The sequence below is a fragment of the Theropithecus gelada genome, chromosome 4, assembly GCF_003255815.1.
Source record: "Theropithecus gelada isolate Dixy chromosome 4, Tgel_1.0, whole genome shotgun sequence".
NCBI classification, from domain to species: Eukaryota; Metazoa; Chordata; class Mammalia; order Primates; family Cercopithecidae; genus Theropithecus; species Theropithecus gelada.
In genome coordinates this window covers 71,746,568-71,763,442 of record NC_037671.1, presented here as the reverse complement: position 1 = coordinate 71,763,442, position 16,875 = coordinate 71,746,568, and the positions used below count along the sequence as shown (strand labels likewise).

At 36.4% G+C, this 16,875-nt stretch overlaps 1 protein-coding gene across 5 annotated transcripts in view; it reads right to left on the bottom strand.

Annotated features, from left to right (window-relative positions):
• KCNQ5 (potassium voltage-gated channel subfamily Q member 5) overlaps positions 1 to 16,875 on the bottom strand; it is a 572,501-nt gene that overhangs the window by 385,318 nt on the left and 170,308 nt on the right. The window lies entirely within an intron of this gene.

The following is a 16,875-nucleotide window of genomic DNA, read 5'->3' as shown; positions in this document are numbered from 1 at the left end:
AGCATTTCTAGGTGGGGTATAACAAAGAAAAATCAAAACCAATGCACGTTCACCAGGAAAGCAATCTCGCTTGGAATGTTTTCAAGGCAGTGTATACCACATTGTAATAGTATCTTATAAATTAATTATCAATAGATTATAAATCACTCAGGGAAATATGCATTTTTAATCCACTTAAATTAGAAAAATAGTGTTTCCATTTTAAAATGCCCCTCACTTGACCCAGTAATTGTTATGACAGTAGGTTCTAGGGTAGATCCTGGCTTGCTGCTTGTTTTGTAATTTGCTCTCGCTTGTTCCTAAAGCTTTTGCAATGTTCCTTTAGAGTTAGAAATTTAGCCTGGGTGCACTTAATGTGCCACTTACTGTGACTTCTAAGTGGAGCTAGCCTTTGGAGCCAGTCTAATCAACCTAGCTCCATTCTACACAAAGTTAATAAGCCTCTCTGACTCCATTTCTGGCCAGGAGTGACGTTCCTCATACAAAAGTGGCTCTTAGCTCTTTTTCACTGATTTTTTATCATGTCAGTTCCAAGATCCCCTGTGTACACAATTTTAGCAGTAATTTCCATGTCAGTACACAGAGGTTTTGCCATTAAATCCATCCTAAAATTAAATGCTTTTTAGCAGAGTATAAATGATATTCCCTATGGGCTCCCTGTACAATATGATTTCATTCAATAAACATGATTGGAGCACCTACTACGGGTAGAGTGCTGGCCCATGCATTGTAGTGTCAGAGGCATTCAAACCAGAGAGACTCCCTCTTGAATATGGGCTGCATAAAATGAGGATAAGATTTGCTGGGCTGCATTCCAAGGAGGTCAGGCATTCTTAGTCACATGATGAGACAGGAGGTCAGCAGGACTGGTATCATAAGATACAGGTCAGAAAGACCCTGTGGATAAAACAGGATGCAATAAAGAAGCCGGCCAAAACCCACCAAAACAAAGATGGCAATGAAAGTGACCTTTGGTCCTCTTACTGCTCATTATAAGCTAATTGTAATGCATTGGCATGCTAAAAGACACTCCAGCCCCACGACCGTTTACAAATGCCATGGCAACGTCAGGAAGTCACCCTATATGGTCTAAAAAAGGGAGGAACCCTCAGTTCTGGGAATTGCCCACCTCTTTCCCCCAGAAATCTCATGACTACTCCACCCCTCGTTTAGCAGATAATCAAGAAATAACCCTATAAATAGCCAAACAGCAGCCCTTGGGACTGCTCTGCCTATGGAGTAGTCATTCTTTTGTTTCTTTATTTCTCAAAGAAACTTGCTTTCCTTTTACTCTATGGACTCGTCCCGAATTCTTTCTTGTGTGAGATCCAAGAACGCTCTTTAGGGGTCTGAACTGGGACCCCTTTCCGGTAACAGTAGGAGTCCAAGGATGAGAGACACCTGGAACTCGGCCTCCACAGGCTCCTAATCTACTGGGACAGAAAGAATCATCCTTAAATAATTCAATACATGCCAGTTGTGACACATGCTGTTACTGTGACAGAACTATAGGAGTATAGAGGATTCATTCTGAGAGGAGTCTCTTTTACTCTTTTACGAAAACTACTGGTAGAATATAGCATTCTTTTTCAGTAGGAAAGAGATGCATGTGTATATCATTTATGGTATACTTATCCACAAACATAGAAAAATAATTATAATCAATTATGATTCTTGCCTAAGAGGGGATATGTAGAACTTGGGTAGCAGATGACATTCAGATGAACCTTTATAATTTACTCTCTAGAATTCATAATTTATTAGACTTCCTTAGATTCAGGAAGTCTGAGCAGAGTAGTCTGGGAGGAGGAAGAAAGAATAAAAACTCTCTCTACTATTTTTCTTTTCTATCAGAAATATGCTTTCAGAACTGACCATCCACAAAATTTTCCTTCACTGCAAACCCAGCACGGGGAGTTATGGAAGTTCAATGCCCATTAGTGGCAGCTTATTTTGCACGAAGGCTCTGACCCTGGCAACTCCCCACTCTCCTTTCATTTTGGAGCCACCAGGTGAGATCCGTGCTTCAGCAATGCCATGTGCAATGATGCCATGCATAAGTTTTAGGCAAGAAGACATTTTCCTGTCTTTTTACAAACACATGGAAATGAACCTCATCAGTTTATACAGCGAATACTCTGTACCAAGGAGAACCAGACATAGGGTATTCTTTGCACCTCCAGGTTAACCAAAATAAAATGCTACCATGTTGTTTTAGAAAACAGATTAAAAGATACTAACCCTCCATAGTTGTAGCTGTGGAAAATTGTTAATTCTTTACATCAGAATGAAAACCACATGTCTATGTTTCAGAGAGTTTTTTTTTTTTTTAGTTCAACTTTAACCCCAAAGTAATGACTAAGCATGCCCAAAGAGGCACTTTATTTTTATAGCCATGCTCATGGAAAGCCAAAATGGCATCTGAATGACTTTTCCCCTCCTCTTACTCACAGTCATAATTTCTAGTATTAGCATTATAGTAGCTGGAAGTGTTTTTAAAAACAAGCATTTCCTTTTTCATTTCCAATCACAGTAGGAAAAATAGAAAGTTTCCCTGCTAATGCCGGAGGGTGAGAAATTCTTATACTCTCATTACTCTGACAATGAGAAAGGAAAATAGATTTCTACTCTGGTCAGATAGCAGAAATCCTGGTTCTCCAATCCTCACAGGAAAGCTAGTCCCAGCAACATACCACATGCAGTCTGTGCAATAAAGTGTCCTATTAGCTCTGATGTTTAGATCTATATTTGTGTCCTTTGCTTCGCACTTCTTCTCTCAATAGAATTCCTTTACTCAACAGGTAAGAGAAAATTATTGGAAACAGGTATAGTCTCCTAGAGTGAGTAATAAAGTTTACCAAATAATTCATAAAATTAACCAACATATTTTCCTGAGGAAGCATGCATAAATAACATGACATCATTGTCAAGGAGCATTTAAGGAAATGACAAACATGTTCAAGGGAGTAAAAGCTATTCTCTGGGCGCTGATGTAACTGGAACACGGTTTAATAACATGTTAGCTTGAGCCCACTGTGTAGTAAATATTTACTACCCATAGTACATAATGAAGCAGTCGGGCGATGCCTTTTATCAGAGGCCGTTTCTTAATCATTCGGGGCCCATTAAAAGTCACAACAGAAGCAAACAGAAACTGTGACATGTGCCTCTAAAAATACTGCTTATTGGCAACTGCTTTCTGGAAGAGGTATTTTGTGTTCATTGGATCCACTGGTGTGTGAGTGAAATTTTCCAGCAGTTCACAAAAATACACAGACCACATCGAGCGAGGGCACATCTGTGAACTTAGAAAAATGTGGAAGTAAGGGGAAGCATTAGAAAGCAGTGCATCTTTGTTATCCAGGATGATTGTCACTAAATGCTCCTCTGTCTTGACATTTTTAGGACTGAATTGTAGAGAAATGCACTGTGTGCAAATTTCCATCCAACATGGTCAGCATTCAGCCCCATGGATTATAGTTTTTACATGTGTTCTTCTGTGTGCAAGGTTTTACCTAGTCAACACAGACATGACTCAAAAATGTGCTGTCACTTTTTTTTTTTTTTTTGAGATGGAGTCTCACTCAGTCACCCAGGCTAGAGTGCAGTGGCGCCATCTCAGCTCACTGCAACCTCCACCTCCCTGATTCAAACAATTCCCCTGTCTCACTCTCCTGAGTAGCTGGGATTACAGGCATACGCCACCTGGCTATTTTTTTTGTGTGTATTTTTAATAGAGACGGGGTTTCACCATGTTGGCCAGACTGGTCTCGAACTCCTGGCCTCAGGCAATCCACCCACCTCGGCCTCCCAAGTGCTAGGATTACAGGCAAGAGCCATCGCGCCCGGTGGTGGTATCACTTTTATAGTTATTCTTCATTCACCACCTGACTTGGGAAAGGCTCCTTGAAAGTGCCGGAGCACTAGACCCACAAATAAAAAGTAAAAAGGGCCTTTCCATTTATTTTAAATAGATGCAGTGGATTATCAGGATGAGTAACATAAGAAATAGGAGAAAATTAATGGCTAATAAAAACATGATGGGTTTTGATAATGGGTACCCTCATACAGTGCTCTGTGCACCCTCTTGCACAGAACAACTCCTTGTATTTTGGTTTGGTTGATGTAGACACTTTAACTAAATATTGTAGACCACACAAAAATAAATCAACTTAGTCTCTGTTTTTTTATATTGCATCGCTCCATTTTTGCCATTCCCAAAGTGAATACTCCTTTTGTGTAACCTCTCTTAAGTGTGTGTTTGATTGTTTGCAAAATATTCAAAATTCTAACAACTTTTTCTTTCTTAGATATTACTAAGTATCACTCAAATCAGTCCGCTGCTCTCCATTTCCTTTGCCACTAGCCCAGAGAAGGCCACCATTGACTCTCTCTTTCAATTTCTGTCCCCATCCTGCCCCTAGTGAACTCCTCATGCTGCTGCCAATAAAACATATTTGATCACATCTGTCTCCTCCTAACTCTTCTTTGGCAAGTTAATACTGTCAGGATGAAGTCCAAGTTATCTAACACTACCTACTTTCTTCTCACTTCCCTTTCTGTAAAATAGCCATAATGGACATCCAGTTACCCCAAAGACCATGTATTTTGCTCTGTAGGGATTTGCGCTTGCAGTTTCCTCTGCTTGGAACACTTTTCCACATCGTGTGTCAACCTCTTGCACAGAGCAACTCCTTATTATTTATTCTTTAAGTCTAGGCCAGGTGTGGAGGCTCACACTTCAGGAGGCTTAGGTGGGAGGATCGCTTGAGGTCAGGAGTTTAAGATCAGCCTCAGCAACATATTGAGACCCTGTCTCTACAAAATATTAAAAAAAAAAAAAAATCAGCCAGGTATAGTAGTGCATGCCTTTGGTCCTAGCTACTTAGGACGCTGCGGCAAAAGGATCCCTCCAGGGGTTTGAGCTGCAGTGAGCTATGATTGGATCACTGCACTCCAGTCTGGGTGATGGAGCAAAACTCCGTAGGTAAAAAAAATAATAATGATAATAATCTTCAGGACATGAGAGATCCTGATATTAAATAGAGAAATAATTCCTAAATACTAAAAGATGCTGTTGATTATAGATAATAATTAAATTTATCATTTATAATTTAATAGATTTTAACCCTCTTGACAGTAAAGATAATTATTGTGTAAATTAATCAATTACTTTTGAAATAACTATTATATTGTTCTTTTCATAATAAATACTAAGTAAACATGGTGAGGTTAAAAATAAAAATTTGTTGAGTATTTACAATTAACTAAGCCCTATGGTATGAATATTATACAGATTAGCAAGATGTAGTTAATAATTGAACCCAGACATGTTGCTATCAAAATTCACTGTTTCAATACTATTCTCTTAAATGATTAAATAAGTCAACTAAATTGTAGGACTCCCTGACATCAAAATAAACAAATGCATAAATGCATAAATAAAGAAATAAAGGGAAGAAATCACCTTACCACAGAGATTAAAAATTCTCATTGACAAATGTCCGTGAGAAATGCAACATATATATAATAAATAGGAACAGAGACAAAGGCTGCTTATCAAACTGAATGTTTATTGCTTATAGAAAGAAGTTTTTCAAACTGTAAAACTGTTGCTTTTATTCTCATATAGGAGAAAAATGAAACTGAAAATTAATAAATAAAATTTAAAAGGAAGGCTCAATGAGCTTCAGTCCAGTGGTTTACCATGCAGGGAGCAAAAATGGGCTTGGCTTGAGAAAGTAGGAATGGAAACTCTGTACTGCAGTTCTAAGCCAAATTAAAATATGGGAAATGCAGAAGACACATTTAATTCCTTAATAATAGGAACATTGGGCCAATGTCTTGGAGTCTTGCAATTTTCAGATAATATTTTATTTCTCAGCAGGTCATATTAAGAGAACCTCTTGAGGTTGTGTAAGCATTATGATTCTCTGCTTATTGCCTTACTTCGTCTATTGCTATTTTTTGTCTCTTCAGGTTTGGTCCCTAAGGATTTTGTTGAACTGACCCTAAGCACTTTATGTTATCTTTTTGAAGAAATATATCTTCTAGATTTCTCATATTTTGATTTGGCTTATAACTTCAGTACTGGGTTCCCATTCCTACTTCCTCAAGCCAATCCCATTTTTGCATTACTTAGATGGGGACTGACCCCACATTGGGTAGAGCTTTTGTCACCTTTTGCATTTTTGCTTGTCTTATTTCTTGTGCCAACTGGCTTTAAAAATATTGTCTGGAATGATGCCTCTATTGTCTTCTATGATTATAAATGTAGTTAAGAAATTAATGCTGTATAGTGAGGATCCCAATTCACCCCAAGTAAAAGAGAAAACATTCTCACAGGCTTCAATTTCTATCTAAGCACACAGGACTTGTTTAGCATCATGAAAGACCATCAAAGAAAGAGATAAAGTCAAAATCCAAGACATTTCTGGGCTCCACTTTCTTCAGGTCTCTGTCACCAGTTGCCTTTCAGCAGATTTCAGGCACCAGAAAGTAAAGTATACTATGAAGCATTTCTATATGCCAACAGTGAACAATCTGAAAAAGAAATCAAGGAAGTGATCCCATTTCCAATAGCTACAAATAAAATGAAATACCTAGAAATTAACCAGAGAATTGAAAGAGTTCTATGATGAAAATTATAAAACACTGATAAAGGAAATTAAAGAGGAAACAGTAAAACAGAAAGATATTCCATGTTCATGGGTGGTGAATCAATATTGTTAAAATATTCATACCACTTAAAGCAGTCTACAGATTCAGTGCAATCTCTATCAAAATACCAAATACATTCTTCATGGAAATAGAAAGAACAACTCTAAAGTGTATATGGAATCACAAAAGACCTAGAATAGCCAAAGTTATCCTGGGCAAAAAGAACAAAACTGGAGGAATCACATTACCTGGCTTCATATTGTACCACAGAGGTATAGTAACCAAAACAGTATCGTAATGGCATAAAAACAGACACATAGATCAATGGAACAGAATAGAGAACCCAGAAACAAATCCATGTATCTATATATCTACAGTGAACTCATTTTTCAATAGAAGTGCCAAGAAGATATGTTAGGGAAAGGATAGCCTCTTCAACAAATGGTGCTGGGAAACTTCCATATGCAGAAGAATGAAAATAGATCCCTATCTCCTGCTATATATGAAAATCAAAACAGAATCAATTAAAGGCTTAAGTCTAAGAACCCAAACTATGAAACTACTACAAGAAAACATTGGAGAGAATCTCCAGGACATTGGAGTGGGCAAAGATTTCTTCAGTAATACCTTACAAGTACAGGCAACCAAGGCAAAAATGGACAAATGGGATCACATCAAGTTAAAAAGCTTCTGCACAGCAAGGGAAACAATCAACAAAGTGAAGAGACAACCTACAGAATGGGAGAAAATATTTTCAAACTATCCATCTGACAAAGGATTAATAACCAGAATATGTAAGAAGCTCAGACAACTCTATAGAAAAAATCCAATAATTTGATTTTAAAATGGGCAAAAATCTGAATAGACATTTCTCAAAAGAAGACATACAAATTGCAAACAGGTATATGAAAAGGATTCAACATCACTGGTTATCAGAGAAATGCAAATCGAAACTCTAATGAGATATTAACTCACACCAGTTAAAATGGCTTTTATCCAAAAGACAGGCAATAGCAAATGCTGCTGAGAATGTGGAATAAAGGGAAAAACCCTTGTATACTATTAGTGGGAATATAAATCGGTACAATCACTATGGAGAACAGTTGGAGGTTCCTCAAAAAACTACAAATAGAGCTACTATATGATTCAGCAATCCCACTGCTGGTATGTACCCAAAAGAAAGGAAATCAGTATCTTGAAGAGATATCTGCGCTCCCATGTTTATTGTAGCACTATTCATAACAGCCAAGATTTGGAAGCAACCTGTGTCCATTGACAGATGAGTGGATAAATAAAACATGGTACACTATAGAGTACTACTGGGCTATAAAGAAGAATGAGATTCTGTCATTTGCAACAACAGAGATGGAAGTAGAGTCATTATGTTAAATGAAACGAGCCAGGCACATAAAGACAAACATCACATGTTCTCACTTATTTGTGGGATCTAAAAATCAAAACAATTGAACTCATGGAGATAGAGAGTGGAATGATGGTTACTAGAGGCTGGGGAAGGGCAGTGGAGGGGTGGGGGTAGAGGGGATGATTAATGGGTAGAAACATATAGTGAGATAGAATAAATAAAACCTATTATCTGATAGCACAACAGGGTGACTACAGTCAATAATAATTTATTGTATACTTAAAAATAATGAAAGGAGTATAAATGGATTATTTTAACACAATGAATACATGCCTGAGGTGATGTGATTATTATGCCTTATATGCCCTACAAACATAGGCACCTACTATGCACCCACAAAAATTTAACATTAAAAAGTATACTCTAAAGCATTTCTCAAAAAAGTCAGAACAGTGACATGTAAGTTTATACAAATGCACAAGTTTATATTAATCTATATTTATATATTCAAGCTTATATTCAAGAGTCTATGTTTTATAATTTGCTATGCTTTATTTTATCTCCTGAAATGCATCTATTTATAGCTACTAAAGTCATTCACGGGAAGATTATTGGGCTTATATTACTCACAAAAAAAAGCATTATTTATAAGAGTTTAGAAGAACCTATCTTAGGGGAACCTATCTTATCTCTGAAAAGCCACTTCAGGAAAATTAAAAAGATGAGGAAGATCATGATATTAAGTGTTTAGTCAAAGAACCAACAAACTAAAAAGTATCTGATAGCAACAAGTAGGTCTAATACTTCCTAAGGTGATGATTTGTGAACATATTAGGAGCATTTTTTTCTTTTTCTCAAAACTACATAAAACAGTTAAAGTATTTATACAATGTCACCAAAACTCCAGAGTTCTGAGAAGAAATCTGATAAAGACTAATTTATAGGACAGATCGAGTGCCTGTAGGGAATATTCTGGTGTGGACACATTGTGCAGAACTAGCTGGTATAAGCCCTACTTTTGGAAATGAAAACCATTAAGCATAAACTTTCAGAAAAGCCCGTGAGAGCTAAGGTCCTTGGAGAAATTTATACATTTGGCAATTCTCATACAAGACTTTGAGAGGCAGGGCTCTTAGTAGTTAGCAATGAGGCAGTGAAGTGACTTTTCTCCCATTAACTGTCTGTTCACAGCCCAGATTTTTCTTGAGTCTATTATATAGATTTTTATATGCAAAAATTAAAATGTTGAGAATGAACATGTATGTGGCATTGCATGCCCCTCTTCACTTCTGAAATTGCTTCTTTTAAAACAAGGAGAATCAGTGGGAATAAAGGACAAAGATTGTGTCTAAGACAATTATTGATTTTGGTTGGTCTGAGACTGAACTCCATGGTTGCCTCAAGAAACAAGTAAGGTTCTGCTATTAGAGGCCTGAACAAATGTCCTGGTGCAATTTCTTAGAAAATCTTCCTGATTATCTCAGGAAACTTTAACAGTGGTGCAGCCTAGGGATTGATAGGGCTGTGGAAGAATCATACGGAAACGGGCATTCACTGCAATACAAGGATCGTATTACAATTCCTTAAGTACAATGCAGACATGCATGTTTGTATGAGCACAGAGTTTACAAGAACAAGTTTTATGAGACTGAGCTCTAGTAAGGTCAGAATGCAGTGTAATTGACTGGGCTGCAGTCGGGGTCAGGGCTGGGGGTTCTGAGTTCAGGCCTCTGCTCTATTTTCAACTGGTGGTGAGACATGAGTTCTTGGGCCTTAAGAGGAGTACTCTATGCGGACTACAGGGCTCTCTCTAAACCAACTACTTTGATTCAGAAGTGTGCAAAAAGTTCATCTTCAGAATTATGTCTTATGATCTATGTTACTGAAATGAGACTGTAACTAACACAAACAGAATTCTTTCTAAATTAAAGTAATGATATGAGGTTGGGGGTTGCTTTGCCCACATGAGGGACAAAGCTGAGTCAATGGTTAATTTTATCTGCAGATTAAGTAAAAAGAGTATTGTTTATTTTGTTGTAAAAATATTTGAGTGACCTAAAATTGCTACCATTGTTTTGCTGCATAAAGAATGAGAGGTCAAATAAGACTTCATTAAAAAGTGTGTGGCATTACCCTTGAAATTCAAATTGCAACTCAGAGATTCTGATATGGGGTGGGGATAAAGGTAGGCTTTCTCTTATGATTCTTAGTCTGGTTATCAAGAGTCAGATTTAAAGTACATAATAAGGTACTAGTAATCAAAGTAAATTTTTTTCCTCTGTTTTAATCTGAATTATTCTAAATGGCCTTAAAATGTAGTAAATAGGACATATGATATAATAAATAAAATTTAAAATATTTTTTTTTTCAAAGTAGCTTGATGCTTCTTCAGTATCATCTGGAGGGCTACACATTTAATTCTGTTACACTATTTGGGAGAGTTTTATGAGGTTGCTGTGAGAAGTAAATAAAGTACATAAAAAGCTCTTGGCCCAAGGTCTGGCATGTAGAATGTGCTAAAGGAAGGCTGGTTGTCATTCTCATTCAAGAACAGGACTGCAGGTGGTCACACAGTTAAGCACTATGATGCCAAGAACCAGTTTCAGTGCCTCCAGCATATTCAGAGCCTCTATTGTATTCATTTCACATTCCAACTCTGGAACCTCCATGTTTGATCTCAAAGAAATGTTACCAGACTGGACTGTAGAAAATACAGATTCTTTTTCTTGAGTTGAAATGGGGATATACAACCTAAGTCCACAAGTGTATTCTGTTGTTGAAGCTAGGCATATAGTTTTAAATTAAAATAAAGTTACTTGATGAAGTAGGGGGAAATCTTACGCAGAATAGGAAACCAGGAGCCATGTATGAGGACAAGTTTTACATGTCAGTTTGGCTAAATGATAGTACCCAGTAATCAAATAATACTAGAGTTGCAGTGAAGGCATTTTGTAGACGTGGTTAACATCTACAATCAGTTGACTTTAAGTAAAGGAGATTACCTTGACAGTGTGGATGGGCCTCATTCAATTGGCCAAAAGGACTAAACAGCAAAACTAAGAGTTTCTTTAGAAATCGGTAGCAGGACTATAGCATCAGCTCCTGCCTGAGTTTCCGGTCTGCTGGCCTGCCTTATAGATTTCAGACTTCCCAGTCCCCATAGTTGTGTAAGCAAGCAAATTCCTTGAAAGCAGTCTGTCTCTCTGTCTCTCCTCTCTATCTCTCTTTGTCTCTCTCTATAAATAAAATATCCTACTGGTTATTTCTCTGGAGAACCCTGGCTGATACACCATTCTTTGCCATTTATATAACTAAATGTTTATAAATTTAAAAACATAATTATATGTTTTTTATATATGTATATATATACATATATATGGATTCATAAAAAATTAAAAATGAAGTGAACAGTCCTGCATTAAATATACACAATAGGGAAAGTGGGATTGAAAATAGGAGATAGGGTAGACAAATACAATTTTTTAAATGAAGTATTATATAAAAAGGAAGCCAATCTCTGGACTATTAATGTCTGTGTGCCATGAACGGGGGGCTTGATCAATCCCCTTCTGTGCACCTATCTGAGAATATTCATATTTATGAATTATATTATATATTACAATGGGCCTAAGTGAAACCTAATGCTTGAAATGGAAATAACAGCTTAGTCTATTTTGTGCTTCTGTAACAGAATACCAGAGACTGGGTGATTTATAAAAAATGGAGATGTATTTCTTACAGTTCTGGAGGCTGGGAAGTCCAAGGGGCCTGCATCTTGTGAATGCTTTCTTGCTGCATTGTCCCATGGCAGAAGGCGGAAGAGCAGGAGAGCACATGCAAGTGAGAGAACCAAACTCGCTTGAATAACAAACCCACTCTTCTGATGACTAAGTCACTTCTGTCATAGCAACTTTAAACCATTGAAGGGCAGAGCCTTCATGACCGAATCACCTCATATTAGGCCCTCCCTCCCAACACCGTTGCATTGGGAATTAACTTTCCACCACATAAACTTTGCGGGATATGTTTAAACCATAACACCAGCTTAAAAGATATTTCAAGGAAGTAGAGTAATTACATCCAAGGAAATATTGAGATAAGAAGTATCTGGACATACTCATGGACTTTCAAGCACATGCTACTAATATGAAGTATACTCATCTCTGAAGACCTAGCTAAAATCTCATAGTGACTGTGTTCTGTTTTTTAACTATTAGAGGATTTACACTGCAATTCACTCATGGGTATCACAGAGTGCTTTATATTGCTTCTTGTTTAGTATTTTATATCTTGCATACATTCTAGGCCATAAATTCCTTAAAAAGGTCAACAATTTTCACATTTATTTGTTTTTCCTCAGTGACTGGTTTAGCATCTTACACATGGTGATATTCATAGTTGAGGCACTTGAGAATTAATTCATAACTAATAATGAATATAGAAAGTATAATTCTAATAAAGAATTAATGAGTATTTATAATTATAAATAATATCCTAATGATTTAATATGTTGATCTTTTTCCTGCTCAAAATACTGGCCAAAATTTGATCCTTATTTTGTTGCTTATTCACACCATAAATCTATGTTATAACTCATGCACTAAGCCACTATTCTATAGAAATCTAATAAAGTTTCTTAATTTGTAATGTATCCTACTTACACAATTAAAACCTCAATTGGCTAAACAGTATCACTATAATAACCTATTAAATATAACATTAACTTAATGTCTGAGCTCTGATAGCATGTTAGGGGTACTTGTCAATGTAACTATAACAAGCAGTATTTATATTGAACACTTGTTTTTTTGTTTTATTTGGCAGGGTCTCATTACGTTGCCCAGGCTGGGTTGCAGTGGAATGATCACTGCTCACTGCAACCTTGACCTCCTGGGCTCAGGCCACCTCAGCCTCCTGAGTAGCTGGGACGATAGGTGCATGCCAACATTCCAAGCTAATTTTTTCCTATGTTTTGTAGAGATGGTTTTTTGCCATGTTGTCCAGGCTGGGCTCAAGCAGTCTGCCTACCTTGGCCTCCCGAAGTGCTGGGATTACAGGCGTGAGCCATCACACCTGGCCTATACTTAATATTTTGATAAATCAAAGAGTTGTATAGTTCATGGGCATTATGAGTTTTTATTGGATATGCTGTTCTAACTGGAATAGTGAATAAATTAGCTAGTTCAGGTAAATTTAGGATTAAATAAAAATGTATTTACGTTCATGCCGTTTGCTGATACTTGTAATAGTAATTCTGTTTTTCTAAAAGAAATCAGAATTAATGCATATTGACAAAACGTAAAGGCAGCGAGTTCATAGAAGTTGCAATATTATATCTCTGCTCTGCATAGCTCATTTTCTTGTTTAAGCTAGGGATTCATCTGCTTGAGAATAATCTCATTATATTCATTGAACAGATTCACCATTAGATGTTCTTGCCCTTTAATTCCATTACAGTATCTATTTGTATTTCAATTTTGACCTTTGGAATTTTTAAAATCAGTATTTCTTGCAAAACTTAATATTACTGTCTTAATATCACAAAGACAGCTAATTATGTTGAAACCTTAAATCAGTTTTCATGGGTCAGCAAAGATTCCCATCATTTTATAATTCCCACTTATGATGTGAATGACTCAGGAATGAAGAGTCTGGCCACTAGCACTGGACAGCATGCTATGTAGATGGCTTTATAATGTTGGAGAGTGTTTTGCATTACTATGGCCATATCCTTCAAATCTTATTCTCCTTAAGGACAGAAACAGTGCTATGGTCTGTGGCCTCATATCCAGGGAGCTTAGGACATTCCCAAAGGTCATAGCCCAGGCCTTGGCCTCATTATCAGCTCTAGTGAATTGAGGTAACCAGTTGCAGGCAAAAAAGAGCTCCTTTAGCTCTCTGTGGTCCTGGCTAGTTTTGAAACACAACACCCACATCATTGTCCGGGCTCGGGAGTGGGATTACAGGCAGTCACAAAATTTTCAAATGTAAACTCAAACTGACAATGACAAAATCTCAAATAATGGGAGATTATTAGTTTGGGTCAAATTTCTCTTCCTTTGTACAAAGGACTTGGCAATTACTTCAAAATATATTTAATATTTTGTAACTTCTTCCATAAATTATATTTAATAATGACTTGCCTATAATAGGCAAATATGAATATTCATATACTCACTGGTGATTAGAAGCACAAATACATTTCTATTATAAATACTTCTCTATTTAGTGTGAGCTATTGGAATTTGGATTTAAGTGTCTGACTGTACATTTGGGTTCACTTTGGATTTCTTTTAAAGGTGGACATTTTCTGAAAGGTGTATATTTATGAAATAATTGTTTTTTGCTAGTAAACAGGGCATACCAATTGTTGTTGTCTGTAATAGGAGAAATAGTGAGCAGAGGAACTAATATATATATATATATATATATATATATATATACACAAAAAGAAGTTAGAATTACTTTTCAATGAACATTTTAAACTGCGTAAAAAGTCATTATAATAATAGAGACTTTAGAAATGATAACATACCTGGGATGGGGAAAATCAGATTAAAATAATTTTTGTGTAAACTTTTGGTAATAGTCCCTGTAGTTCACATCAATAAGTGAATCCTAAAATATCTTTGGGATATACAACAAATGCTTTTAATACAATTCTGATTCATATGTTATATTCCTCCAATCTAGTATTTTGCACTGCTATACAATAACCAGTTTTTGCAATTAGCAAGACTCAATTTAAAGATGACTGAATTCTCAAAAGATATTTAAATTGATGATGTTCAATTATATAACTTACAAGATCTTTCTCAGTTTTGAAATTCAGTTATTCTCTATGCCTTCTGGCATCTCAAGAGGGATATGTATAAAATTAAAATTTATGTTACTATAATATATGCAATACAAATTTTTGCAATATCTGACTGCTGCCTCTTGGGTTGGGCCACTAGCAATTGGAGGGTATAGAATCTCATTTCCTGTGGTATCAGTGCATTTGGTTCAGGTTCTGGTGGGGCTGACACCTCCCTGCTCCTATCTTGGAGACACATAACCTTGGCCTGGCAATCAGCATAATTCATCCCCCAGCCTACAGTATTTGCTTCATGGGCATGTGACCCAAGTTGGTTCAATAAGACACCCTCTTTCTTTAACTTTTGGAAAAAGAAAGTTTTGTTTTGCTTGGATTAGAATGATTTAGATATTATGCTTCTGTCCACCAACGTGTTGGAAGTGTCTACCTAGAGAGAAGTCAATTCAGATGAGGCAGAGCAGAGTCAAGAGATGACAAGAGAGAGAGACAACTTAACAAAATTCAATTCCTTGTATCTAGCTATGCCTGAAGCAAGTAATACCCTAGACCTTCTTAGTCAGGTGACCTAACATTTTGTTTTTTGCTTAAATTAGTTTTACTTGGGTTTCTGCAACTTGCAACCAAATGAAACGTAAGAAAAAGGTTTTCGAAATTCTAGTCATTTTCACTTCATTGCAGTGGTTGCAAAACGCCATCTTTTCAGCACAGTACACTCTCCTCTGAACTTGGTCTCTTTTGCCTTGTTTTATTTCTTCTTACAGCAATATTTGGGTCAATAGAAAAAGAGATGAACAGACACACACCCCTCATTAAGTACTAACATTTAGCTTTACCTGGGCATTTTTAAAAGAAAGCAATCTGTCCCTTATCTGAAATTATAATGTTTACATTTACACCCCTGAAATGTTATATACAGCAAAATTATCCTCAAGGCTTAAAAATGCCATGGTGATGTCTATGTAACAGAAAGGTCCTCTTCTATCAGTCTTTAAAAATGACAATTAGCCAACAAAGAAGTATTAGTAACCAATTCTGATACATTTCATTTTTCATATAGTACTTTAAAAGGTAATTTGGTGCCAGGTTTATGATTGCCATATCTCTCAGTTTTAGTTTTTTTTTTTTTTCTCTCCTCTTTGGTTCACTTTAAAGTTTTAAATTTTTTGTACTTTCTAAATGCCTGGGATTTGGCTCAGTGGAGATACCACATTTTGAGACAACCCCATAGCTAAAAGTGGATATAAACATATGTGTAGCATTTCAATGTTCATTTATCACTTTCGGATGTGTCCCGAAAGCTATAAATAGGAAGCACGAATGCACCAACGTGCACTGACATTCATATGCATGTGAATTTGTGTGCTCAGTTACTATGATTTTTTTCGAATTTTATGATAATACTTATTTGTGAAAATTTCATTAACTACCATAAATCAGACTCTGAGACTGTCACTTGTTTAATAGAACTTTTAAATAATTCTAACACTCCAACAATGTCAAGAATATTCATCTACTCATTTCCTCTCATTCTCTGATCTCCAAATGTCAAGCAGTCAGCTCCCAATGCGGCACTCTGGGGCTACAGGATTCAAAGCACACATGGCATTTCTCGGCATTGTGCACAAAAAATGAGCTCATGCATTTGAAAGGCTGGGCACGGGGCCTGACACTCAATAGGAGCTGAAATCAAGGCCAATTCTCCCATCTCCGTTTCCTGCTTCGTTCTTTGCACTGAAGGGCACATGTGTGCACGTGCACCACATCCCCCTTTTCCTTGGAGGAGTGATATATTTCAGAATTGTTCTTGATCTTATCTCACCTAACTCTCCTTTGATAATGTAATTAAATGTCCTTGTAATATTCTGAAAAGAAATTAATAAATAAAATAATTTGCCTAAACACATAATGCCAACTCCCCCATAATATAAGGGGAAAAATAAGAAAAGTAATTCATGACAAAAATGTATTTCTGTAGGTAAATGGGCACGATACACTTGATTAGAAAATATAATTAAATTGTTAGATGGTGGCACCT